Source organism: Tympanuchus pallidicinctus, unplaced genomic scaffold (genome assembly GCF_026119805.1).
Source record: "Tympanuchus pallidicinctus isolate F22 unplaced genomic scaffold, pur_lepc_1.0 scaffold5, whole genome shotgun sequence".
NCBI lineage: Eukaryota > Metazoa > Chordata > Aves > Galliformes > Phasianidae > Tympanuchus > Tympanuchus pallidicinctus.
The window spans coordinates 9457506-9483959 of NW_026294769.1; the positions used below are offsets into that span (position 1 = coordinate 9457506).

The 26454-nt window shown below is 37.0% G+C and overlaps 1 long non-coding RNA gene across 1 annotated transcript; it reads left to right on the forward strand.

The window, feature by feature from the left end:
- The first annotated feature begins 257 nt into the window (after positions 1–257).
- LOC128090854 (uncharacterized) lies at positions 258–25659 on the forward strand. Its single transcript, XR_008211123.1, has 3 exons — positions 258–322; positions 18469–18664; positions 22918–25659. It is a non-coding gene; the product is annotated as an uncharacterized LOC128090854 (long non-coding RNA).
- The last annotated feature ends 795 nt before the right edge of the window (positions 25660–26454 follow it).

The window sequence follows — 26454 nt, forward strand, 5'->3', positions numbered from 1 at the left end:
ATACCTCATCATTCTTTCACAGAATATTTTTTTTCTTAGTATTCAATCTGAACCTCCCTATTGTTAGTTACCAGGGAGAAAAAACTGACACACACCTCATGTATGGAAACTGCTGAATCATGGCCTGAACCTCTGACTGACCGACCACCTGAGGCAAGCAATGGGTCAGCCACATGAACACAGGTGAAGGCAATTCACCGACTAGAAAGGGTGAGCCTGGCTCCACCTCTTCTGGATCCCATTTAAGTGCTGACTGCCACTGAGGAAAGTTCTCTTGCTGGAGGTCACTCCTTGGGGACAGTATTGTGAGCCTACAATATCAGTAAGTATTTTTCACTTATTATCTTTTCATCACAATAATCCTCCTTAGCCTAGAACTCTGTACACCAATTGATTTTTAAATCTCTGTGCACTTACTGATTGTATGCCTTGTTATAAGTTCCTTTCAGGTCATTGTAGAGAGTGATAAGGTCTCCTTTGAGACTTCTCCAAACTAAATGATACCAGTTCCTGCAGTTTCTCTTTATGAGACTTGTACTCTAGACCCCTTGTGTCTTCATTGCTCTTCTCTGGACATGCTTCAGGGTTTTGATGTCTTTCTTGTAGTGAGGAGCTGAAAGCTGAATGCAATACTTGAGGTGTGGCCTTACCAGTACAGGAGGATAGTCACTTCCCTGCTCCTGCTGACTGCAGTACTAAACCAGGATGCCATTGGCCTTTTTGGCCATCTGGGCACATTGGTGGCTCATGTTCAGTTGGTTTTCAACCAGCACTTTCAGATCCTTTTCCACCGCACAGCTTTCCTGCCACTCTGCCTCAAGCCTTCAGTAATGCTTGGAGTTGTGACCAAAGTGCAGACCTGGCACTTATTTAAAGCTCATACAATTGGCCTCATCCCATCAATCCAGACTATCCATATCCATCTGTAGGGCTTTCCTATTCTCAAGCAGATAAACACTTCCTCCCAACTTGATGTCATCTGCGAACTTATTGAGGGCACAATCAATTCCCCCGTTCAGATCATCAATAAGTATACTAAACCAGACAGGCCCCAGTAGTGATTGTTGTGGAACACTACTCATGACCAGATGCCAGCTGGACTTATTTCCATTCACTGCCACTTTCTGGGCTTGGCCATCCAGACAGCCTTTACCCAGGGAAGCCTACACTTGTGTAAATCATTGGCTGCCAGGTACTCCAGGAGAATTCCATGGGAAACAGAGTAAAAGGCTTTAATAAAGTCTAGGTTGACTACATCCCCAGCCTATGTCAGCTCCATAACCCTTTCTGATACAGATATGCTTGTAGTTCCCCAGATCCTCCTTCTGACCCCTCCTGTAGATGGATGTCACATAGGTAAGACTTGTTCTTAAACTTTCTGTGTGGAGAAATTTAAATTGCTTAAAACAACAAAAATAACAATAACAAATACAAAAGACAACAATCTATCCCCAAAATTGAAGTAGCATTTTGTTCAGCTGAATGTGATCTTATATTTTCTCACTGTGACATAATCCCTAGTAAAAATATTAGTTTAAGCCATCCACTCTCTTCAGCTAGGAAAGGCCTATATTACTCACCACTTAGTGTTTGATTTCTATTCATCGTAAGAGACTCACGAATGTCAGTGCATCAGGTACCAGCCAACCTTGTCCTGAATTCCAGTAAAGTAATGCAATGCACAGTAAAAAATTAAATTCAAGATCGAATGTTCTTGAAACAGAGCTCTTCATAATGCATTCAATAAAATGCTTTAATTCAAGCATATGGAAATTTTCCATGCAGATCAAAAAAGTACAGAATAAAATATTTAACAACTATTACATTTAAATTTTTAGTATTTGAGAATTCTTGAAGGGGAGGTTTGCAAAGGATATTTGGGTGATGGGAAAAGAAGCAATTTCCTTTACTAAGTATAGATTTTGATCATTTCTGATTAGGTGCTATAGCAAAGTTCATCTGAATTCTCCAGGTCAGCATAATTTTGGACTTTCTAGGAAATGTAAACACTGAGATATCATGGAAATACTCAGCATACTGGTAGATCTTGTCCGAAGAAATGGCAAAAGCAGATCATTAGGAACAATAAAAGCTTATAGAATACTAAACTTTTCAATTTTCTATTCACCTGCTATTTAACACAAACATTTTCAAAGGTAATATTTGATTTGAAATTAATTAGACTATGAGAGAAGATAGAATAATTACTCAATGCAATTGGCTTCATAACTTAGGGTCTTCAAGGCAACTAAGACTTTCTAAAAATTTTTACTATAGGACTGTCAGACAGGACAAATATTCAAGGTTATTTAACTTTATCTGTTCTATTTGAGTATGTCCACATCCCTACTTGTGAGCAATAATATTCTAAAGATAGCAGGAGCAGCTGTGAATTAACTGCATGATTTTTAAACAGAAGAATAAACTGTTAGCAGCCAATGTATTTGCTAAGCAAAATCTAATTTTAAGGGTTATTTTTTCCTGTCTATGTTATAGTATAACTTTAGCTTCACTCTTGTAGACTAATTTCAAAAAGAACATGCCTATCTCTCAGCTATGAATATGGGGCCATAAAAGAACAGCGGTATTTTCTGAAACAGTTCTGGCACAGCCACATTTCTTGACAAATTGATATTCTGGTTTTGTTGAATGCAATTTCCATATCACAATAGGCGTTAGCAAGTAGGATATCTGGTCTTTCATATGAGGGCTCCTTGTTATGTATATCCCAGCTGAGAAGTATTTGAGACTCAGTAACCATAATAATCTTGAATAAGAGCACTTTGAAACAATGGAGTACCTGCTACCTCTGGGGGGGGAAAAGTTCATATACTCACCCACTGTATGGAGATTGAAGTGTTTAGTGGAAAGTTCCCAGGAAAAAATGAGGGAACAAAGAACTAGAGTGTCAAAAACTTGTTTTCTATTTCTCTGGAGCTCAGGGATAACAAAGCGCTCCTTTCTCTGAATGACGGAAATATTATGAATGTTGGACATCAGTAATCTCATGGGAATGTAATGTATGAGCCAGTAGATAAATCATAACTAGAAAAAATATAGAGGTGATCACATGCAGAAAGAAGGAACTGAAATGCTAGTATGTATCACTAAAAATCTAACGAACACTCAGGTTTGACAGAGACTTACAGGAAGAGAAAAGCACAGTTCTCTTTAATACCAGATTTTACCTTGATCTGTAAAGGCAGTGAGCTACAGGGCAACATGACACAATTCAGGAGCCCCTGGCATGTGACTCTTGCTAATGGTTGCTGCAATCTGTATTTGCTTTCTTTTTAAATCTGTGCATCTTCTGCACTTTGTCACTAAAATAGGATTTAGAAGCCCTAAGCAGCACGGGGAGGCTGCGCAATGCATCTGGGGACATGTCTGAAAGCCCCACTCTGCCAACTCTCCCTCCTCACATCAGGCCCTGCTCCAGATGGGATCTCTTCAGGACACCCACCCATGCCCTCACTACAGCATCACAGCACCTAGCCATCACCTGGGCACCCTCACCCTGTCCGAGTAGCCATTCAATTACAGCTCTGGAGGAGGATGTAGTTAAAGAAGGGGTTAGGAAGGAATGTTTGTGATGAATAAGGAAATTATATCACTGTGCTGCAAGACTCCTTTGGAAATTGGATGTGTTCAGCATGTGAATCCAACGGGTATGGTTGCGAACTGTGGCTGGAAATCCCAGAAGCACGCAGACTGCCTACATTAAAAGAGTGGTAAAGGAAATTAGTAACAACAGGCACTAAAAGAAAGGGGTAAAAGTCATAAAAATGTTTATTAAATTTTTGTTGTCTTCAAAGTTTTACTTATTAATTTTTGTGTTTTCAGCAGAAATTATAACTACAATGCATTTGAAATGTTCAAGCGCAGGAGTTAGGCTATGCAAATACACTGGCTTTATTTTGAACTCTATTAATCCCAAAGCACAATAGCAATCAGGGTTTCCCTTGTATTTCTTTAATTCTCTGCACGCTTTTGGTGTAATAAACTACTTTGCTGACTTGTTTGTAATACATCTTGTGTGACGTTCTGCAGCCCCAGCCATTGCTGAGCTCATTTAAATTCACAGATAAGCTACTTTTCTCCCTTTCCAAGCACAAGGTCTAAAGGAGGCAGTGTAAATAGGGAGGATTGAGAAAGCTTGTGAACTCTGTGAGTTTTCTGAGTTTACTACAACTTTTTGCATAATTTAAGCTCCTTTCTTGGGGAGGGGGGGGGGGGGGGAAGAAAAAAAAGGATTTGGTTTAAGCATAACCTTTTTTAGCCCTAAGTGCTTAATCCAAAGCTCATTGAAGTTAATGGAAAGACTTCTGAGTGCCATGTCAGTCTTGAAATGGAAGTCTGTGCCCTCTATTACCACTAAGAAAGCTCTGCATACACACAGCTACCAAGCAGCAGCATCTGTAATGCATTTCTTGTTCAGTAGATTTTTGCTCTGTATCTTCCTCTTGATTTTCCCCCTCATCTCTGAATATGTTTTCCCCTCTGTCCCTTCTGTTCCATTTCTCATCCTGTTTTTGTCAGGTTTTGTTTGTTTTTTTCTTCTGTTAACTGTTTTTTCTGTCACAATATCTCTGTGTGAGGAGAAAACAACACTGTCCAAAAATAATTTTCACTTCCTACTTCGCAGGGCTTCAGCTGGTGCAGGAGCAGGCAATGTGAACTTGCCTAATGTCTCCATCTTAAGGATTTATTGCTTGTGTATAGTAAAGAAAAAAAATTAGGATGGTCTTAATTTCAAGTCAAGATTTTTAAACAGAAATGGCTAATTATAGGCTTCTAAAGCACATTTAATCATATAAATAACCATATAATTTCAGAAGTGCTGAGCATCCAGTGCCTTTAAAAAGTAAACTTAATATTTACAGCCTAGATAGATTTAACAGCCCAATATTAATTATCTGGGTTTAAAATTGATGATTATATGATGATTCTACCAACACTTTTTTTTTTTAAGGAATATCTCTGTTATTATTTTGAATTCCTTATAGAAATTATTAGTATTCACAAAGACAACCTGGAAATTTCTATATTCTGAAGTCTGACAGCAACTTTGTTGTTCTTCAACAAAGTTCTCTGTGTGTCACATCACTGTAAAATGAATAGCAATGATTTTTTTCCTCTGATTTTCATAAAAAAGAATGAGAAAAAAGACTGAATCACCAAGCCATGCTGCGTTTATAAGTATGTGGAAGAAATTCTCAGTAATGATGTATCTCCTGCAGGGTAATAACAAGAATATTCTAGTCTTTTCTTCTAGTAAAAATATTTGACTTGCATTATTCATTTTTGTCTTATTCTCTTCCTATCATATTGTAGCAGGGTGGTCCAAATGGCTCTGTTTTATAGGAAAACCTATAAACTATATGCCAGATACCATAGAATAATTCTTTCATATTCCACACTTGTCTAAACTATATGTATGTCAGTAGATTTTTCAGTTTGTGAATGCAGATTTTTCAGATGGGTTGTGGATCACAAAGTAGAAAATCATTAAAGACACTGCAAGGTAAAATTGTGGAAGAAATAATCTGGGGAACTTGTGGGGACCCAGTCACCTTCAGTCTTTGCAGCCTACAGATATGGAGACTATACCTTGTAATTGCTGTCCTTGCAGACAGGATTTATTGTTCCTTTATGGGCAACACAGGACCAGCACATTCCTGTTCTAAATGTCACAGCCCTTCAACCCTGACTAAAAGGTATCCTGCAATGATGAGTGTGTCACAAAAGTGCCATGGATTGTTATTAAGGAGCAGAAGTGCTTTCAAGAAGAGATTCTCCCATGCTGTAGCATGAGAGGGGGGTTGTGTGTGCTCCAAGGCCTCTGCAACCTGCCACAAATACTTGGGATGGATTGGAGGTCAGTCCAATCCAGTCCCCCCAGTCAGCCCCGCCTGGGGACAGCCATGGAGCTTGAACCTATTGGCCTGGAGGAGGCAGGTGGGAGCAAATTTTGAGGAGCTCCCTCAGAGCCTTCTGCCTCACTTGGGCTCCAGTTTCAGCCTTTGGTTCCAGTTCACATCTCTGAAAGCTGTTGCTGGCAATATCCTTCACCAGGGACAAGCCATCAGCTAGGCATCCTCTTCCTCTACAACAAGCTGCTCTCACAATGTATGCATATATGGAGGATGGCCACAATAGTGCAACAGTGCAACTCTTTAAATGGACTCATAATGCTGGGAATGTGCAAAGTACTAATCAGTGCATTTCACTTTAACTGTGATGAGGCGTATGTGTTCTCTCGACACAAATGTATCAATTCTTTTAATACAGGCCACTGAAGAGAATTAAAATTAATTGAAAGCAGAAGTACTTCACCATCATCTAAGGCAATTTTTTAAAAGAAATTAATTTTGCATCAGATGAACTGCTGAAACAAGATCCTCAAAGTAGTGAGCTATACCTTATTGCAGCCAGTATGTACAATCTTCCTTTCACTATCCCTGTGACAGAAGTTGTGATTTTGGCCTTGAACAGGCCCAGGAGACAGGACCTGTATTGCTCCCTTAGGTTTCACAGATCAAAATAATCATAACTATGGTAACTTCTCATAAGGGTAAGATAATAATAGACTGTACATTTCAATAGCAATGAATGTTGATTGACGATGCTACATTAGGGAAGTTCTGTGAAGAAATCTTCCTCTGAAAAGGGAGAAACATAGTGGAGAATTTCTTCTTTGTATATATATTCACAGTTATGATATTATATACATTAAATAAGACCTGTTTTTCAGGTAGCTGATGGATGTGTATCTATATAAATATATTCAGAAATCACTATGTAACATTAAGGTTTTAAACACTGCAATTTCTGAAGGTAATCTTTTAATTATATGTGGTTTGAGGACTATTTTTTGTTCTGTCTGGGTTTTCTTAGGTTTTTAACTTTGTTGGTGATCTGACTTAGCAGACACAAAAAAAAGAAAGCAATGCATAAGGCATTTAAGAAGTTTGAGGTTATCTTCAGCTGAAGAAAAGCTAAAAAGTGGACAGAAAATTAAAAAAGGCCACCTCATGCCTTGTAGATGCAAAAGCAGTTTCCAAGAGGACATTCCAGCAGTGAATTCCATATAAAATCTGAGCAGAACAAAAGCTTTTAAACAGCGAAGGGAAATTAGTGTGTCTACTGGATGTAATTTGAAGTACCCACACAAATTAATAATTCATCTTATTTTTTGAAGGTGATAGCCTTGCTGAGAAACTGCTGACTTGAGAAAATGCTAGGAAAGTCAGCGTTTCTGAAAGAACTGTGATAAAAATAGTATGAAAATTGAAAATTTGATCTTAATTTCTCTGTCCCTCAGAGCGTGTCATGTAAAAGATGTGTAATATTTTAATTTGTGGCTAGAAGATTACATAGAAGTATACTTTGAAATGTGCATACTGCTGCAAAATATGACAGAATAATAAGCAAAGGAAAAGAGTAGAAAAATAGATAATCATATCTGATTTAATTTATCCAAATGGGAGAACACCATGTTTCACCAGTGAATACAAAACAATACATTAATCAAGAATAAGTATAAATGAACCAGGTCTGAACTACAGGATTTCTGTGAACACAGCCCAGGAGTGTTAATGCTTGATAAAAACGAGAAAGAAAATATTTACTTTAATAAAAATTGTTCCACTCTTTTTAGTATTCAGCTTTTTTGCAGCAGTCATCTTCACTGGAGTGTGGAGGGCTACTGTTGCTTCTCTGTTCCAAAAGCAACACCTCAGGGTCAGAGCTTGCATGATCAGACACTGCTGGGTATTTTTAATGAGCACACAGGTGAGAGCTTTGCTGATTAAAGAATTCTAATGACATTATCCATTGAAGCTGCTAGGTGAAGTTCACCCTTGTGCAAGAGCTGCAACAAAATGTGTGAGGAGGCACCACATCTAAAGTGCATTGACAAACAGATATTACTGATCATAAACAAAAATCTTGTAGAAAACATCTGTGTACATTCATTTCCTAACATGATAAATCATCCCCACAAAAGCTGAGGAGGGGCTTTTTATAAGGGCAGGTAGTGAAAGGACAAGAGGAAATGGCTTCAAACTGGAAGAGGATGTGTTAAAATTAGATATTGGAAAGAAATTCTTTACTGTGAGGATGGTGAGACACTGGAACAGGTTGCCCAGCAAGGCTGTGGATGCCCCCTCCCAGAAGCATTCAAGACCAGGCTGGATGGGGTTTTGAGCAACTGGGTCTAGAGGGAGATGTCCCTGTCTGTAGCAGAGTTGGAACTAGGTGATCTTAAAGGTCCCTTCCAAACCAAACCGTTCTACGAGCCTGTTTGTAATCAATGACTATAGAGATGTTATAGTTAAGAAATTTACAGGAAAGTTAGGCTAAACAGGTTATCATACTTTATCATGATAATTCTTCTTTAGAAGAAGAATTTTTTTTTCTTTTCTGTCCATTCTTTAGAAGAATGGATGGAAAGCTTGCTCTTATCCTAGGCTTTCTGAGAAGCCTCCAAGAGGAGTGATCTCCAAAAGAGATTCTTCCCAGTGGTAGTCAGCTCTTAAATGGGGTCTAGGAAAGGTGGAGCCAGGCTCCACCCCTTCCAGTAGCACAGGAGAATTGTCTTTACCTGTGCTCCCAGGGCTGACACATTGCTTGCCTCAGGTGGTAAATCAGAGGTTCAGGCTGTAATTCAGCAGTTCTCATACAGAGCCATTCAGTCTTATGTTCTTCTAAATTACTATCAGATTGACAAAGGAGAACTATTACTGTTGATTTCTAAAAACATGATTATAATTTTTTATGCACTCTTCTTTCCCTACATTCCAATGAAAGCAGAAAGATTACAACCCAGTTTGGCTGGAGCAAGAATGTCAACAATCATTTTTAGTAGGAACATCTTTGTCTTTACTGTAAGAAAATAGATATGAAATACATTCTATATTATGAAGTTTGGGTATTATTTCATGAGCTTGTGTATGTGACCAGGGAAAGTTAATTATTATTCTTTTTTCACTAATGTTTTCCTTTATACTAGAGAATCAAACAAAATTTCTATCACCATAGTTAATTCTTACTATAACTGTTTAGTTTATTACTCTCAGATAAGCCAAAATTTAGTGTCTATGCAGTTAAGTATTCAGCCATGACCCAGGGGAAACATCAACCCCTTCTAACTCTAAAAAGCAGAGGACTGCAAATGCATAAGGATAAAACACATTTCAGGCTTGCTTTGTCTTATACCCAATAACATGAGGAGTGTTTTTCATTAAGAAAACCTATTTTTCTCAGAAGAAGTAAATCTTTGTTGGTAAGATGTTTGCTGTGACACTCCTCACATGCAAAGCTCTGGGACCTGGCAAAGAAATAAGTTTAAAAATCTGAAGTTGTCCTGCTACTTGTCCTTTTGTAAAGGCAGTTTTTAAGTAATGCAAAAGTAAGATCATAACAGTGCTGAAAATACATACTTTGGCAGCCAGGGCTTTGAGGATCTTTACTGTAGTTAATCTCTCAGATTCATGCTGTCACTGGGCTTCTTTCTGAAGCATTTCCTAATTGGCTCCCTGAAAGTTCAGCTTCTTGCCCTTCAGAGAGCAGCAGTGTGACTGTTGTCAAAAAAAGAGCCATTTAACTCAGGATAGAGTCTTAATAAAAACTCTGTCTTTCCAGAAGGATTACTACGTGTGCTGTATTTCCCCCTAGTTCTTTCATACATTAACAAAAGGGCAAAAAAGCTCGGAGTACACAGAAACCTTCTAAGCTAATGTCGTTTAAAATAAGGAGCCTTGGTCTGCGCTCAGGTATCTCAGTGTGATGACTCTGGAACAGCGATTCTCGAGGCGGGTCATTTCCCTGTGGGAACAGTTTCATGAACAAAGCACAAGCAGAAAAGCAGGGAGGAGCTGGGAGGAGCATTGCTCCTCAGGCTACGATTTCCAGTGGAGTTTAAAGAAGCTCCAGATCTACTCTGGTTCCACCAGATATTAGAAATTTTTCATGTCAGAAAGGGCTGTTATGATTTCAGATTTGAGGGGAAAGAAAATCTGCTTCTCTGTCTTCTCTTAGATGACTGCTACAGAGCAACTGAGCTCAGTCTGCCTCTGGGTATTTTGTTTCAATTTTAGAAGATGGCATGAGGAAACCAGTTTCTTCTCTAATTGCCCCAGGTGTAATTGCAAATGTTGGCTGTTTTATAGAAAAATCTCTATGCAGCATGACCAACCTTTCAGGAGCCGATTAAACAGTTCTACAGCATTTCTAGCAGCAGAGAGGCTCTGTTGGAGGAGCTGCTGGATCATCCAGCAGAAGAAAGCCAACTACCAACAGCCACCAATCAGCCTTAACAAATTTTGATGGGCTGTTCATAAAGAAGACTGGACAGCATATGCTACATAGCACAAATACATGATCCCGTGAAATGAATGATGTGAATCTGGCAGAAAAGGAAATTGTCTCCCTATTATGCACGTCAGGTGTCTAACAAGGTTAAAAAACAGAAAAGCATTAATCTTATTCTGTATTTTGTAAGTTGATCCTATGGTTACCCCTGTTTTCCTGCAAGGTTTGCATGAAATTGAATATTTTCAATCAAATTTTGTTCGACTCTACTGTTTGTTTTCTTCTTTTTCTGGATGCTTCTTTTCAGCAAGAAATAGTCAGACTATGTCTATTCAAACTGACTCCCACTCTTCACTCTCACCAATCATTTGGCAACTGAACAAAATTAGAGGTGTTTTTTGGCCTATTCCCAAATAAATTTACTAAGGTCTTGGAGATGCAATCCTGCTGTTCTCGGGGCTGAATGCAGAGATATTTTAAAGCCATAACATCAGGTAGAGAATGGTAGCCAACTTACATTTTATGTGGCTGAAACAACACACAAGGAATGTAGCACAGGCGATCATCCAGTCTTGTCAGTGAGATTAGAGCAAGAAACGACATTTTCATTCATGGCATGTGTGAAATAAATATCTTTGCACAAGCTGTTTTTTTTTTTCAAAGGTGACATGCAAAACTGGTCTGGATAGTGAAAACGTAAACATAAAATAAAAATATTTTGTCTAAGTAATACAAGCATATTCACACTTTTTTGTATGTTTTCTGTGACTAACCCTGAAAAGCTGTCTCTCCTATAAATACCTGAAGCTATGCTAGCCAAATCAGCAATAGAGAATGAATATTTTCTACCAAATTTTCTCACGATCTCACGATTAACGCCAAAACATGCTTTTATTGAAAAAAAAAAAAAAAAAAAAAGAACTGAAAAAAAAATGAAACATTTGTATTGCCTGTGTAATAGCTATACATATATTAGGCAAATCCTGACAGAGCAAAAATTATTCTCTGATTTCTTCCCATCCTTTCATTACTTGTGGTCTTGTTTTGCACCTGTTCAGCACTTGTCCTTACAGATGCATTTAGCTATCGTTCAGGCACTTGCAGGAGCAAAATGAGAACAGATGCGTCATAAGTACAAAATATGTGCTAAAAGGACATGCTGTAATGAGAAATCAGAGCTGAATGGGAGAAAAAATAAAACACGGCAGGATATAGAGGATGCAGACCTAAAATTAGCAAAGGATAGATACATTGAAAAGACAAAATTCAGCAGATAAGGGCTCCTGGTTTATTGTCTAAAATATGCCTATCTGCATTCCCAGGGAACAGCATCAATCTGTCTTGATTTCTGAATAAATTGAGCTCTCAAGCAAAATCCCTGTAAAAGAAAGCAGCTCTATTTTTATCACAGTGACCTTTTTAGAAGGACTTTAGAGAAGAAGGAAACAAACTTATCTGAATGTTTACCACTGAGTTTCCAATTCCTGCTTTTTTTACTACTTTTTTTTTTTTTTTTGGTTTTTTTTTGTTTTTTTTGCCAGTTTTGTAAAATCTGACACCAGAACAGGCTCCCTTAAACATTTACTTTCTGGTCTTCAACTGGTATTAAAATGTTATGTAAGAATCTGGATTCCCATATTGAGTGAAGTTGGTGACTCTTGCTAGCCTCAAATTAGGATCTGAATTCAAATGAATGACGTTATGTGTAGAAACTTGCAGACAATCTATAGAAGTAATATCTTAGGAGCTATATTAAATGAATTAACTGCTATAACGAGGCTTTATTTTGGCTTATTGTACATTGTCCAGGATGGAAAACTCTGATTTAATTACGAGAGTTACTGGAACTGCTAATATATCTGACTTGAAATAAAGAGGAAGTATGTATTCAGGGCATGTGTTCTAAAAGGAGGGAGTGGGTGCTAGGTTAAAGGATTTTCATTTAGGGAGTGTTATGTAGGTCTGCTTTTGGCATTTATGGAAGCAGTGTAGGATAATATGATAACTTGCTGAAACAATCAGAGAATATTCAACTCCTGTCTTTAAGGGTGTGATAGGAAAGAAATGATAAAGGCAGATAGAGTGCTTATTCTTAAGAATAAATTTGGACATAAAGTAGTAGTCAAATCAGCTTAACTTCAGTTTATGGGAAAATTCTGAAAGTCAATTAATTGACACGTGAAAATATGAAAATGAAAATGAAATAGAAAATGAAAATGAAAAAAGAGAAGTGTCAAAATAGACAGGATATCGCTGTGTATGCCAAATCATGTAAAATATGTCTGTTACCTATGAAATGTTAGCAGGGATGTTGAATAGGGCATGAACAGATGAAGCTTTGAACAGATAACACTTTTATTACTGTCAAGTAATACACTTTCAGAAACATAACTGCAAAACTTGATTTCCATGGACTTTCTCCATATATACACCAAGGAGGTTGTATATATTCATAAATAAATATATGTGAAGTGTGAGAATCAACAATATATCAGAATGGAAAGTTGCATCAAGTGTGGCTTTATGGGGATTGTCATGAGTATGAAGCGATTCGATATTTTCATTAGAGATGACAGAGTACTGAGGAAATGTATTTAGTGTGCATGAGGCACATGTTAAAGGGCTGCCAAAGCTTTAAAAAGCAGGATAAGAGTATAAAGATTGCCATAACTGAGAAATGTATAAAAAGCCAAAAAACAAAAACCAAAGAATTTCAGTATGGACAACTGTGAAATTTATGCTTACACAGAAAGATGTTTGTGTGCATGAAGAGGCAAAACGCTTTTTCAATAGCAGCTTTTCACAAATTTGCTTATATCCCAAATTTCAGCATAATAATATCAGATTCCTGTGAAGAAGGTGGAAGTGATACTTGGTCAATAAACAGGAATGTTCTGAATATCTGGGAAATCTTTCTTCTCTCTTAGTTAGCACTGGTGAGGCAGTTACTGGGATGAAAAGAAACTAGAAAATGGGACTTGCAGATAAGGAGCAAAAAAGGAAAAACAGGATTGAGAACAGAGAAAAAATGTGTTGTAACCAATACCTATGTGTGACCCAAAGTCTAGCTTTCTGTAGCATGTCTGAGTGACTTTGGTTCTGTTTTACTAAAATAGTTGTTAAAACTGAAAGTATGTGAGTTAAAATCACTCAGGATAAGAAATTTTAATATACAAATGAAATTGCTGAGATGGGAATGACAAGCAACTCAAAGACTCAAGAAAACTACCTAAAAATTTTAGAAAAATGTAGACAATTAGGAAACTGCAACCAAGAAGCAATAGAAGTTAATACTTTCCTGCCTGACCAATAACTACCTGGCTGACATACATTCATTGTTGATGGTGAGTTTATTCATATTTTTTTTAGTAACTGTATGCAATCTGTATACAAATATTTCAAGGGGATCTACTGGAAAGATGGGGTGGGAGTCAGGGAGCATTATAAAAGAACAAGATGTAGATATTAGGAAAAAAAATTGTGATCATGGTGGTGATGAAAAAATTGTGATGATCACTGGCACAGGTTGCTCAGGGATGCTGTGAATGCCTCATCCCTGGAATTGCTCAAGGCCAGATTGGATGGGGCTTTGAAAAACCTCATCTCATGGAATGTGTCCCTGCCCATGGCAAGGAGGGTGGAACTAAATATTCATTAATGTCTCTTCCTATCCAAGCCATTCTATGATTCTATGATAAGCAACCCATTATGTAGAGGGTCACAACCTGTATCAACATAATTTGGCAAACTCCATTACAATCTGTGGAAACTAAATGGGCTTATTGTTTTGAAATTCAGATCAGTAATACTAAAGCAGCTGCTATCAATATCAATAGTATTGCTAGGGAAAAATCCTAGCAAACACTTCAATATGTGTATGTGTGAATCAGCATACTGTTAGTTCAGTAGAACCATGCCAGCTAAAGATCTGTTACAAAATTAAATCTGTGGCATAAATTACAAGAATTGCCTAATCTTATTTTTGAAAAAAGGTAATTAGGTTTCACTCCTACAAGCAGAAGGATAATTGGGTCCCAAAGGTTTAGAATAAGGTTAAACAATTAGACTGTATTTGCAAATGAATATATCCTGATTGGCACTTGAAAAGATAAAAGGTTTATTTGAAGTCATTAAGAATTTAACCCACGATTTCATGAAATGCACGTATGTCAGGCTAGCTGCTAACTTGAAAACATCTCTGCAGGTACTTCTGGCCCTTGAATGAAATGTGATCAAAGGTTCCTATATGGTTGTAATAAGGACAGCATGGAATGACCCAGCTGACTTCTTGTAACAGTGACTGAACATTAGGATTTATTAGTAGTAAATTGTTGATTATTGGGTCAATGTATCTTGAAATATAGCTAAACAAAACACAGCATCTATTTATCACAGCAGTTTTAGAGATTAGTAAACTGAGGCAAAATTTGATTTATGAACTCACCAAAGTTCACACAAGTGAGTTAGCAGCAAAACAAAGAATAGTGCTTCTGAGGGCCAGCTTCCAGTCCAACACCTGAATGGCATGGGTTCAGAATGAATACTGCAGAAACAAAGCAACTTGACAAGACAGAAAATTGACGGTAGATGAGATAAGAAATATTGTCACAGAAGTAATTTTGTTTCTCATATGAAGCACAGTCTGGGCAAAATGTAATTCTGAATGATTTCTGGCTCAACTATGCAGAAGCATGGTCCTAGCCAGCAGTCTATGTCACTAAATATATTGGGCTATAAAGTGATGAAGCTGGTTGAAAACACAATGGAATTCAATCCTATTACCATTGCTGATCTTTTCAAAATTTCTTCAGCTCAATACAGAGATTTATCTCCATTACAGCACAGACACTAAGTTTAATGACACTCTTTCCTCACTGCATCAGCTTGATTTGAAATTAGAACTAAAATATTTCTTCTAGCAGGTAATTTGAGTTAATTTCTTGAATTATGCTTTTAGTAGTTATAAAATACAGAACAGTAAAGCAAGACATGGTGATGGATAAACCAAAGATGTATAAAATATTGTAACAATTATGCATTACTGAAATAGAAGTAACAGAACGTAGTTTTCTGTATATTTCTTTACTTTTGTTTTTTTGGAATTTCAGAAACTGGCAAACATATCCTGGTGCATAACTGCAGCTACATCAGAAGCAAAGCTTAGATCTTGTACTTAGGAGAATCTAGAAGAAATAAAGGAATAATTAGAATGGCTTGAATATATGAAGATTTTAATTATTCATAGATAATTATTTCAATTCTGTGTTTCATAACTGGCAAATCTAGAACAGATTTAAACTTTTAATTAACTCCTTGTTGCTCATACATAAAATAATAACTAAATTTCCTAGTTAAGTGGAAACACTGTTGCAGCATACAGTAATATTGTGGATGCAAAAATCTTAAACAGGATTTGATGAATTATTTTTGTACCTTGGAGAAATAAATTGCTCACACTAAAATTGGGTCAATTCTATTGTGTTGTTACATCAAGCATCCCCACCAACAGTACTGTTTGTACTGTTATTGTTTTTTTTAAGTCATCTCAGTTACATGATCTTTTTTATACTTGTGTATACACTGAGTTGAAATAAAAAGTACATGGTAGTCAGTACAACTTCTCTGTAGCACTCTGCATATAGTCTCCTCAGATACTTTATTGAACAAATGATGTCTGAAAAATAAATCTGTTGTTTAGGGTGTTCAGTAAGGTCTTTGAAATGTTATCTACTATTATTATCTATCTAATATTATCTACTATTCCAGAAGGATATAGAGATTAGCTCCATTAGTAAAACAAACAAAATAGAAAAAAGTCCTTAGAAGTTTGTCAACCTAATTACCGTGTGTATTTATAGGTTTCATCACTAAACATAGCTAGAAAGATATTTGGAATATATATCACACAGTGTAAATTGTGAAAATAATAGCTAAGTGTAGATGCAATCTTCCCTTCTATGACTCCTTTCTTTCTACTTCACAGAAGAAAACACATCCTTCTATAAAAATGTTCTTGGAGGGTTCTGCATTATTTACTGCCAGACACTAATGAACTTGTGTATTGCATGAGATGCTGAATCAATCAATTCTCACAGGACCTCCATGCTGCTGTGTTGGGCAGGGCTGGCTGTCAGGGCCATGTCTCTCCTCTCCTGACACCAAGCATATGCACACAACAGCCTATTTAGATGCAGTTTAACTTGCAGTCTTCATAACAAAGGCAAATCAGTGCAGAGCCCTTCTCACCTAACTTACATTCTTGAGCATACCATCCATTCTGTCAACAAACAAATTTAACTGGGAAAAATAAATAGATAAAATTAAAAAAAAAAAAAAAGCCTGGATGGGATGAAGAAGACAGAAGAAGAATCTATTCTTATTTTGCTACAGTCTAGTTGTGCTGCTTATTGGGCCAAACTCAAACAGCTGCTTCCATGGGTAAGCAACAGAATGGAGATCTGCTGCCTGTAGTTCTAGCAGCAGTTATTCTTGCTTGTAGTTCATTAGCCAGCCCTTCACAGGACGTTGTGATAACCTGCAGATACACATCAGTGGCCTCAGAGCTTGTTCTGGAGGCCTTGACCATAGTTCTCTATACCTGAATTGATTCACTTATAGTATGGTCATCTGCCCAATGTAATCTTCCTACAGCGCTGCCTAAAGTCTAAAGGAGTTTTCAATTCAGGCCAAGAAAGGCTGAGTTCAAACTGTAGGAGGTTTCTTTGACTTATTACAGGAATTGATATCCCTTTAGCTAACAGGTGGCTGAACAAGAGCTAAGCAAAAAGGATTTCAGGTGTAACCATCTCAAATTGGAATGTCTGCCTGCGTGACTCAGGAATATTACTGGGAAAGCTGATGACCTGCCTTGAGAGTTTATGCTTCGGGGATGTCATGGACTGAAAAATAGGACAGCTGCTCTGTTGTTGCATTGCTTTACTATGGTGGTTACAGTTTATTTTCAGCAGAAATAGATCAGGACTTTTTTCTTTATCTTTAGCTGTCTCTCTGTGCTGCCTTCTATCGAAAGAATGATTTAACTGGTGCAAGTATCACAGTGAGAAATGGGATGGTAAGAAAAAGAGAAAACACTCATGCCAGTCCTATTTTATTTTTTCAGTCTCAACAATAGGTAAAGTTTTGCCAGACACCACATAAGGGTCGCTTAAGCTCAGCTTTGGGTTTGTCTTAAGCACTTATATCCCTTTGATATTTGGTAATGCAGAGATCCCTAAAAGCTAGTTTTGTAAACAGCGCTTCAGCATCTAGGTTGGTTAGCAGACTTTGAATGTGTCACACAGGATCCTTTCTGTTGAATACTCCCCTGAAAATTTCTTACTGAAAAGGCAAGCACAAGTAAATGTTCAAGGCAAGCCTTGAAGAAATTCTTGGATCCTACATACCATTTGCTATGTGCTTTCCCTTAGACGTTTCTGGTGGTTTTTTCCTTCTTTTCAGTTATGTTTTTGTCTTCTTTTAAAAAAGAAACAAATAAACAAAAACATTATAGTAGCTGAACTTTTCTGTTTCCAAGAAAGGGGGAATGGAGTGAGGAAACGCCATGAAAACACAGCCTTAAGTGAAGAGTTCACATTGATAAACACAAATCTAAATCCCTGAGATTATTACCAAAGAACCATATCAGGCTTAAAATAATTCCTGTCTTCCCCTGGTCTTGGAAGGTTTCCAGGGGAGAACTTCACATTCTGGAGAGCATTAATGCAGGTTATGTAGGGATAATCCAGAGGCTCTATTTAAGGATCATATGTTACATTAGCTTACTTCTAGAAGGTGCAAGGATAAAATCTTACCATCTTGAAGAGAATGAAAGAGAGGAAAAGTATGATATCAGGGTGCAAATTAAAATTTTCAGCAAAAAATACAGCACATTAAATTCCAGCAGACTGATTTTCATTTTTTAAAAAAGCAAATAAATAAAACCCCAAAAAACCTCTACGTAAAGTAGCAATAGGTAAAGGTTTATTATATTCAGAGAGGATTGCTTTTATTCCTTTTTGGGAAACAAGAGTTCTTAATAGAAGAAAGATTCTGACTCTTTGTACATGGGTATAAATGCAGGGTAATTGATTACCAGGAAATAGGTTTATTTACACCACAGAAAATAGTATTGGTCTTGTCCTTTTTCCTTTCCAGAGGTACTAAGGAAAGTTGACCTTCACTTTTTTCAGTAAGTGGTGTTATAGAAGTGAAATTCCAGTCAATATGGAATTAGGACAAGGATACTATGGGTAGAAAATCAATATCCATAAAAAATCTGGGTTTGTAAAGCCTCCTTTGGAAGACCTTGTGGAAGGAGTACCTGCTGACATGTCTATGCACATGCCCTCGGGTAAGTACATAACCTAGGCAGATGGAAATCTAAAAAAGGGTGGGAAAAATAAACTGGGATTTTCTACCTCAGCTTTCTTACATTTTAGCTGTCTGATTGCAATTTCATGTTTCTGGGAAAGCAGCACTGCCCACAGGAAGCCCTGCATTCTCCAGAGACAACAGATGCTGTAGGGTGCAAACAGGTTAGAAGACAAAAGAAAGTTTGAAAATAAGTTTCAAGCTTCAATCAATGCAGCAACCTGAGAATGTTCTGCAGTCCAAGAAGTGCTCCAGGAACAAGATTCACAAGACAGGTATACGCAAAAAGGAATGTATGATGTTTAGGTACTACTCTAATGCAACTGACTTTACTTAAGACACAAAGCTTTTACCTGAAGGCACTGTAAAAACTATTCAGAGCTATCGCAGGTGTCTGTCACCTAATCTGAATCTCTGAAGTCATCAATGACATTGTGCTGTAAATGACACTTAATGGGCTGGAAAAATCAAGGCAGGCTTGCTAGGCTCATTCTACTTTCAAGTTCATACAGAACACAGAAGACACTGTGTTTAATCATATATCCAGTCACTACTCGGCGTGTTTCTGATGGAGAACAGCAAGTCTTACTCATTATACTATTCCCTTATCATATTTTCGTATGAGTATCTTCTATGGCTAGCAGTATTTCTTTTTTAAGGTACAGTCAATGTATTAACTATTATGCATGTACTTTTTTTTGAAGATGTGCAAGGAAATGTACACCAATTCATTATTTATTTTCAAATCTGATGTTCTTAAGTCTTTTTTTTTTTTTATGATTATACAGTTGCCTGGGGTCTTTTTTCCATCCTAGCTAAATAAATGCATCCCCCTGAAAAAAAAAAAAAAAAAGAAGAAATCCACACAAAGTTTTCTGGTGCAGTGTAGATATTTTGGGGGCTCACATGCTGTTCATGCACTATAGTTAAATTCTGTGGCAAAGATCTTATTTTCTGGAAAGATTTTGTGCCTGGCTGGGTTAAAGCTGGGTTATGGTCTATTAGCATGATGGATATCATGCTCTAAGGGTAGTGTCTGGAAACCATTTGTATAAGTTTATGTGGTGCCCAAGGGTGACAGTTCAAAATTCCTTAGAAAAACAGCAAATCCATCTTCCCAAAGTATGCTCTTTAGCCTGAGTCACCTTGTCAAACAGGTAATAGCAGTTGAAAATTCACTAGAGTTCAGTTCCTTGCCTGACTAAGCCATTGTCTCTCTTTCTTTTTTTGGCTATTTCATTGTTCAGAGCAAGAAGGTTATTCCCTTTTTATAAACCTCTGCAATCCCCCGTGATCGAAGCATCTTTTTCTTTGGTCCTCAGTGTGATTCTGCCATATCTGCCAGATTCCAAGATCAGTGAAAAGGGAGAGGCCTGTTACGAATGCAGATACGTGGGGGTATTAAATGTAAATCCTCAGACAGGTTATGTCAAAACTACAGAGCTGTTCCCATGGCCTAAAAGATCAAGTAGTCAAACTTAGGAGCTCTAATCACAGTCTAGAGGTTCCATACTGGATTTTTCCTTAATAAATTTCTTACTCTGATGCTCCTAAACACATAATTTACACAGCACACTCAGGTTGGAAATGCTATATGGATGAAGAGGTGTTTAACAATGAGTGAAAAAACTCCACAAAAACTCAAAAAACTCTAGACACAGGTGGACCTATAGCTAACTTATGTTACAAACTTTGCACCTCTATTTTTCATTCTGACATGTTTCTTTAATAAAATATCTTTAAAAGCCTTATGAAAGAGAATAGCCTATTTTTTTTAACACAGTCAGAAACCTGTATGTTCTCTAGCCTCAAGTTCAAACTGAAAGATAATTGGAGTATTCATTACATCTGGTTGGAAATTATTTGATTTCAGTTTTTGCTGTATTTTTTTTAACTGGGCTCCCTTTCTTATGGGAAAAAAATATATCTAAAGGTGGTTTCAGTAGAAAAACATTTTCCTCTGCTTTCCTCTCAGATCTGACATTCTTGCAGAGAACACAAAAATTTGCTGACATCCTCAGTATGCAGAACTTTACAGGAAAAGGTGATCCAATGTCTTTCAGATATTCTTGAGACAAAAAATATATATATGTCTTTTTGAAAGCTGCTAATCTAAGAATGAGATGCTTCTTTTTGAAAGTAGCAGAGATATCCTAAAACAAAGTTGGGTTTCAAAATTCACTTGTTTACTGAAGGGCAAACACATCACTCATGTAATGCTGTTATGAAATAGTGATACCTGAGATAGATTCATCCACAAATATCACAAGGGCAGCTCTATTCAACTGGATGAGAATTCAACCTTGAATGAAACTAGAATTTAAAATGATGGCATTAGAAAAAATCAGTAGCAATGGAATATTTCACCTTTCCTTTCCAAGAGAGTTTTACTCTCTAATAAATCCCAAGTTCATTTAAACTGTGCAGCACTGAGAGTTGCAAACTTATATTGAAAAGTTAAAATGTTAGAATGTGGATTTGCCAGATAATCAAAAGCAGCTCTTTATAACTTTAAACAAAATCAATGAAAGATACTGTAATAAGCAGTCAGCAGTTTTAGTTTCAGCAGCTTGTCAAATGTTACTGCATACGTATATATTAGCTGCAACATGCAGCCTGAATATTTGCCATGGGCTCTGTGGAGGAGCCATGTATTGCAAACTACACTGCCATGGTGGTCTTTGCATGCTGGGATAAAACATAATCAGAAGCTGCCCTTCTCACCTCCTCTTACTTCTCATCTCACCTTACTCTTACAGGTGTTTGAAAGTTTGCCCTCACTTCTAGTTTATACACCTAGAAAGTGCATGTGTGAAAGTAAGGATTAAATCAAAATTTACTGTTGTGTAAAGTTCACTTACAAACCTAAAAGTCCTGGCTTGCCACTGTAAGAGTGAGATAGACTTGGAGGGTGAATCTTCCACTTCTGTGGGAAAAGGCTGAAGAGTGAACCTCACTGTGAGAAATCTCTTCCTTCAGAACCCAAGGAGTGTGACCATGCAATAATGAATTGAAAGTTTGTTCAGCTTTCTACCTTCCCATCAGCTCATCTTCTGGAGGGAACTTCACTACAACGAACCTGTCACAAAGAAGCATACTTCTTCCATTTTCTCTTTTCCAGGACTTCTTTCTGACCCATGTGTTACCAAAGACATCAGGTTAATGTCAGTTAACAAAGTGCAAAGTTAATAGCTGCACTGATTTCATGAAATCATAAGCAGTCAAAAGAAATGTCCTCTGATGTACTCAAAGCTTGCTGGAAATGAGGAACAGTTTCAGAGTTTAGTATTTTATTCTGTTTTGGGGGGGAAGAGATTTTATTAGCCTGAATTGTTTTTCAGCCCATTACAAGATTTGCTGAAGTCTTGTATAGCTCAAAGGGATTAGAAAGCAAATATTTATCTCCGTTGTTTCAGTCTGTTTACTTTGCATTTGACTGAACTTTGGATATTGCCAATTTCACAGCAAATAACTACCCGCTGGCAGGATCAGGGAGCAGTGGTAATTGTGATTCCAGCTGTCACGTTTCTTCTCCTGAGGAGCTCTGGGACAATGAAGTTGCTTTTTGTCCTTTTTTATGAGCTGTGCCCAGCACATTAAAAGAGCTATTGGGATTTTTGCCACTGGCTTTTATTAGCAACCTTCTTCAAAGCTTACTATTGCTGGTACCTGCCCTATGCTTATACCTTATATTAGAGAATTAGCAGGTAATAAAGATGGTAAAGAAACAAGGAAAATCAAACTTTTCCAGCTCTCCCAGAAAACAGGTTAATGTTTCTTTTACTGCTCTTCCAAAAGGAGCTTAATGACTGCTTTATTCCAAACACAGCAAAGCACTTTTTATACAGATTTAGCTCTGGATGCTGACATAATACTGTGGAAAGCTGACTACTCATGTAAGGATACACTTGTAGAAAACAGCGTAGAGATATTTTTGGGACAAACCAAAGGCAGAGTTCTTGATCAGCTAAATCCTTTTTGAGATTCTCAGAGCCTTCTAGACAGTCACAGTAGGAATCGTTGGAATGTCATTTAGTGTGGCACTAGTCAGGTAAAATTGCTGCTGTCTCAGAAGCAAATGGGAAACATTCTGAAAAAAAAAATTAAAAGTTGTAATAAATAACACCGTGTTCCTGGGAGACTGTAATGGCAAAGAGGAAGAATGAAACACTTCTCATTTGCAGGAATTATTGGAAGGGAGTAGACTCATTGCACCTTCATTCTTTTTTTCAGAGTCTGCAAAATCCTGTGATGTTCTTCACATGAGGAGTCCAAACCTATCCCCCTGGAAAGGTAAAGCTAGGTGTGCCTGTAAATCTTACGAGGATTTTGGCTGAAAATACAATTCCAGCCAGCTCTGCAAAGTATTTCATCTGTAATCTGCTGGCCTTAATGAACGGTTTGTATTCCAGCTGTCTCATTCAAGCCTAACATTCAAAATGAGCTGTATTAATAAAAAATGAACTAAACTACTTAATTCGGAATTCAGATATTGAGCACAATGAAATAAAAAAAAATAAAGAAAAACACCCAACCAAATATGCAGTTAACAACATACAGCATATGTCTTTTCCTGCAAGCATGAACTGCCAGGCTTCAGTGGAGCTATTAGTGAGAGGGAGCAGCAAGTTTTAGTTATATTGCCATTTCTGAGACTATTGCAAATTGAGGCATCTCCACTGAAGTCAGGCACTGCATATCTGTAAGGTGAGGCAGAGTTTTCTGCCACCTGCATGATTAAAACACGGCCACCCTGTGAGTATTGAAGTCCTAATCTAACACTGTTCTCAGCAGAGATGCTGGCTAATATGGTGGTTTTTGAAAAGAAACACACAACAGCCAATCACTAACTTGTTGACCAGGCTAAGGTGCAACCGCTGTGCAGAAATGTAAGCAAGTTCTTCAACTAAATGCCTCAGAAGTCTTTTTGATGAAGTATTTCTAATATAGAGATTCCCTCTATTGCCCATAAATTGGACTTTCTTGATATTTAAATTGGAAAATAATCATCCTTTTTTCTAAAATTATGTTTGAGTTGTTTGATAGCAAAAATTTTAGTTAAGCTGTAATGAAATAAATATCCGTGGTACTAGAATAATGTATTGAAATAAATTTGATTAAAGTGCTGGAGATAACAAACAAGAATTGTACACTGTGCAATAAAAAGAATGTGAAGGTCCTTGGTAAATTCAGAGGCAAGGGGCTATGCACAACATCAGCTGGGACCAAGCCACAGCAAGCAAGCATGCTTGTATATGGCAAGGCATCTGCTTTAAACAAGAGTTTAGAAACCTTCTGAAAACTCTGTCAAGCTTGCAGCATTCGCCAAAAGAAAAGTCCTAAACAAGAAAGTCAGCAGCCCTCCAAATATTCCCCAGATTGACACCTGTATCTGCTTCTGCAAGGGCACTGAACCAGAACAAATAACAGCTCTTCGTAAATATATAAATGTAATATTTCAAAGGCTTGCCTAAAGCCAGATGCCACTGTGAAAGTAATAAAGCTCTGTACAGAGGACCATGGGGCCTAGAGAACATGCTGAAATATGGAGCTCAACCTAGTGAAGAGAAAGTTAAGAGGTGATTTGATCATGGTCTATAGATATACACAAGGAGAGAATAACTCTCATGCCAGACAGAGTTTTGATTTAACAGAAAAGCTGGAAGCTAGATAAAGTGAAGTAAGACTAACTGGAAATGAAAATTTTTGCACATTTTTCATGCTGGTCAGGTATTGGAATGGATTTTGAGGTATGTGACAGTTTGCTCAATTCTTGACTCTTTTAAATCAGTTACCTCTCTTCTCTTGAGATGTGGTGTCATTCAAGTGCATCTCTATTAAGCAGAAGGTAGAACTCGTTTGGAGGAATTTTATGCTATGACTTCATGAACTTCAAACCAAGTGATCATAAATGCTTCTCTCTGGCAACAACACCTATAAATAGAACTTCTGCCCTCGATGATGTCAAGAGCAATTTTCACCCTGCTGTCTGTGGTAGCAGGGTTTTATTTCTCAAATGTGAGAAATGCTCACATGTTTGCAGTTTGTGTTCTTGGTTCCAAATGGCTTAATATCACCTAACTACATTTAGTGATTTCTTATCTATTAAATTAGAAAGTAACGCTGGTGGTGCTGCAACCACTACAGAAGCCTGCACACATCACCCATTAACACTGATTCTTTTTATGTGACATTCACTCTACTCCTCTCACTCTCATACCACGAATGTCAAAATATTAGTGAAGATTAGAGTGATTCATTGGGCCTTGTATAAATAACTTGTAATCGTATACATTTATCTCAGAACTTTTTAATGTTACTATTGAAATTGAAGTATGCACATTAGATTAACTGATTTTCTGGTATATTCACTTGAGACCCAGCTAAATCTCTTGAGATTAAAACTTTCCACTAGTTGGCTAGGTCTTGGGTTGTATCTCACAGTTCATTACATTTGCAGATCAGTGAGGTTTTAATGTTGCTTATTTAGAATAAAATAGCCCTTCAAGGCAAAAGTGAATGCTTGAAATAGAACAAAATCACAGAGTCACAGAATAGTAGGAGTTGGAAGGGACCACTGGAGATCATCTAGATCTCTGGAGATCATCTGCTAAAGCAGATCCTGATCCTGTGGAGTAGATTGCAGAGGAAAGTATGAGCAAATACTGTACTGTGATATAAGCACATGGTATAAAAAGCAAGCCTGGCATACAGATTACCACCAATTTGTATTATTCAATACAGAGCAGTCTGAAGAATATAAATGAAGAAATGGCTACAAATAAAAGTTTATAAGTAATTAATTGCTATTATATGAAGTTAAAAGAAGAGAGTACTCAAGGATTGACCTTTAGGATTGATATTTGGGCATCTTCTCTCAGTAATTTCAACTGAGAATATTTCTGGTCCAATTATTAACTATAATAATATTAATGATCCATCAGTACATTTTGCATTGAATTTTTTCAACCGACTGTGGTGAATTTTTGGTTGAAACCCTCTGTTATTTTTGAAAATGATGTTAATGGTGAATTAGCATGTCTAGAAAAGTTGTAATGTATTCCTTAAAAAAAACATTCTAATTAAAAAAAAAAAAGTAATTATGTTCAAATGTGATACTACGTGATATTATTTTTTTTGAAACAAATTATTTCCACTGAATTTTCTAAAGCTATGAGTAAACTACATCCCAGTGAAATTATTTGGTGAAATGAAACAGTTTATTTACTAAGGAATTAATAATAAAGGTCAGGTCAACCAGAGTCTATTTTTTATAGTATTAATTATTCTATGTGATGCAACTTTGCTAATGAAGTAAATAAATTAGGTCTTCCTCATTGATCCCAATGCTTTGTCAGAGGTTACATATGGGTAAACTCTGTGCATATTTTGGGGGAGATATGTTATATTTGGAGAACAAAGTTGTCTTCTCTTAACTTCCTAGATACTATCATGTTGAAATTAATTGTGTATATGGAGTTTATTTCTTGCTGATCAATTTTAATAGCATACAATCATTTTAAATGGTTTTCTTTTATTTTAATAATTGTTACCAAAGCATACTTTCTTACGCCTTGCACATTACTGTATTACATATCCAGTACATATCCCCACTTTTTAGGATTGATCAACAAAAGTGAATGGTGAAGATTCAGGTAGAAATACTGATACAATTTGTCACGGAGTTAACTAGCTCAATCTATGCCCATGACAGGGGGGTAGTAGGCCCTCCCCCCCCCACCCCGGCCCCACAAAATGGGAAGGAAGGAA